At 45.2% G+C, this 2,927-nt stretch overlaps 1 pseudogene; it reads left to right on the plus strand.

Moving 5' to 3' along the window:
* Positions 1 to 1,588: 1,588 nt before the first annotated feature.
* Positions 1,589 to 2,707, plus strand: LOC102856570 (annotated as a pseudogene).
* The last annotated feature ends 220 nt before the right edge of the window (positions 2,708 to 2,927 follow it).

The following is a 2,927-nucleotide window of genomic DNA, read 5'->3' on the forward strand; positions in this document are numbered from 1 at the left end:
GCAGAACAGATCATCCGAGACGCTGGGCTGTACAAGGAGGAATGAGGCATCAGGATTGGTGGAAGAGTTATCAACAATCTGAGTTATGCAGATGACACAACCCTGCTTGCTGAAACTGAGGAGGACCTAAAGCATTTGCTACAGAAGGTCAAGGATTGCGGCCTTCAATATGGATTGAAGCTCAGCGTCAAGAAAACAAAGATTCTTACCACTGGGCCATTTGGTAGCATCAGTATGAATGGTGAAGAGATTGAGATAGTTAACAGTTTTAGTTTACTTGGCTTCCACACTCAACACTCTTGGTAACAGCAGCCAAGAAATCAAGAGAAGAATTGCACTGGGCAAGTCAGCTGTAAGGGCCCTCTCAAGAGTACTGAAGAGCAACGATGTCAGGTTGGAGACTAAGGTGCACCTGATCTGGGCTATAGTCTTCGCAATTATGTGTTATGCGTCAGAGAGTTGGACAGTGAATAGGGATGATAGGAAGAGAATTGAGGCCTTTGAGCTGTGGTGCTGGAGAAGAGTGTTGAATATACCATGGACTGCTAGGAAAACAAACAGGTTTGTCTTAGAGAAGGTGAAGCTGGAATGCTCCTTGCAGTCAAGGATTCTGAAGCTTCGTCTGACATACTTTGTGCATGTTGCAAAGAGGGACTGGTCATTGGAGAGGGACATCATATTTGGGAGAATGGCGGGACAGTGCAGAAGAGGAAGAACTTCAATGAGATAGATCGATTCTGTGATTGGAGTGGTGGGAATGAGTGCATTTGAGATGGCTAGGTTGGCACAGGACAGAATGGTGTTTAGAGCTCTTGTACATAGGGTCACTACGAGTCGCAAGCGACTTGATGGCACATAACAACAACAAGAAGAAGATCAGGAGGATATAACATTGGTCAACATCTATACACCAAATAATAGATCTGCTAAATACATAAAACAACTATTAACATAACTGAAGAGTGAAATAGCACTACAGTAGTGGTAGGAGACTTTAACACACCACTCTCACCAAAAAAATAGGTCAACTCAAAAGAAACTTAACCAAAATGCATAAGAAATAAACTACACAGTCAGCCAACTCGACTTTCTGGATGTATTCTAAGCACTGCACTCAACTGAAACTCAGGTCCCTCTCTTTTTAAGAGCACATGGTACATTCTCCAGAATTGATCACATATTAGAGCACAAAACAAGCCTCAACAAATTAAAAAACATTGAAAAAATACAGTCTCTTCTCAGACCACAATGCCATAAAACTAGAAATTAACCACAAAAGAATGAAGCTGATAAAGCCATCATCATGGAAACTAAATAACATCCTGTTTGAACATGATTGGGTTATAGAAGACATAAAGAATGAAATAAAAAAATTCCTTGAAACAAATAATAATTAAAACACAACGCACCAAAACCTCTAGGATGCAGCTAAGGTAGTCCTCAGGGGCCAGTTAATAGCAATAGGCAAACACATTAAAAAAGTAAAAAAAGATACAGACAGTCAAGGTCAAGACCTCGTCTGCCCCAGAGCACAGGCCCCTCTGCACAGTCACCACTGCAGATTCACACCCACCACCCCCAGCTCACTATGGATGATGACATTGCTGTGCTCCTGGTCAACAACAGCTCTGGCATGTGCAAGGCCGGCTTCCCAGGCAACAATGTCCCCTGGGCTGGCTTCCCTTCCATCATGGGATGCCCTAGGCACCAGGGTGTGATGGTGGGCATGGCCAGAAGAACTCCTAAGTGGGGGATGAAGCCCAGAGCAAAAGAGGCATCCTGACCCTCAAGTAGTACCCCATTGAGCACAGCATTGTCATCCATTGGGATGACATGGAGCAGATCTGGCACCAAACCTTCTACAGCAAGCTGTGTGTGACCTCCAAAGAGCATCCTGTACTGCTGACAGAGGCCCCCCTGAGCCCCTAGGCTAAATGCAAGAAGATAACTCAGATAATACTCGAGACCTCAACACCCCTGTCATGCGTGCCATTCAGGCCATGCTGTCCCTATATACCTCTGGTAGGACCACTGGCATAGTGATAGATTCTGGAGATGGGGTCACCCACACTGTGCCCATCTACAAGGGGTGTACCCTCCCCCATGCCCATCTGGACCTGGCTGGCCAGGACCTGACAGACTACCTCATGAAGATCCTCACTGAACGAGGCTACAACTTCATCACCACAGCTGAGTGGGAAATTGTGCATGACATCAAGGAGAAACTCTTTTATGTTGACCTGGACTTTGAGCAGGAGATGGCCATAGCAGCTTCCTCCTCCTCCATGGAAAAGAGCTACGAGCTGTCCTATGGACAGGTCATCACCATCAGCAATGAGTGTTTCTGCTGCCCCAAGGCACTCGACCAGCCCTCCTTCCTGGGCATATAGTCTTGGGGCATCCATGAAACTACCTTCAACGCCATCATGAAGTGTGATGTTGACATCTGCAAGGATCTCTACACCAACACAGTGCTGTCCATCAACACCATCATGTGCCCAGATATTGCCAACAGGATGCAGAAGGAGATCATAGTGCTGGCCCCCAGCATGATGAAGATCAAGACCATTGCTCCCCTTGAGCGTAAATACTCCAAGTGGATCAGAGGCTCCATCCTGGCGTCCCTGCCACCTTCCATTAGATGTGGATCAGCAAACAAGAGTAAAACAAGTCTGGCCCCTCCATCGTCCACCACAAATGCTTCTAGGCAGACTGTTTAGTTGGGTTATTCCCTTTTTTGATAAAAAAATATTAAAAAAAACAACCAAAAGAAAAAAAAACTAAGGAAAAAACCAAGAGAGATGAGAATTGGCATGACTTTTTTTTGTTTCTTTTTTAATTTTTTTTTTTGAGCTTGACTCAGGATTTAAAAACTGGAATGGTGAGGGTGACAGTAATTGGTATGGAGCGAGAATCCCCCCAGTTCC

Source organism: Elephantulus edwardii, unplaced genomic scaffold (assembly GCF_000299155.1).
Source record: "Elephantulus edwardii isolate Elephantulus edwardi_28Jun2011 unplaced genomic scaffold, EleEdw1.0 scaffold00287, whole genome shotgun sequence".
Lineage (NCBI taxonomy): Eukaryota > Metazoa > Chordata > Mammalia > Macroscelidea > Macroscelididae > Elephantulus > Elephantulus edwardii.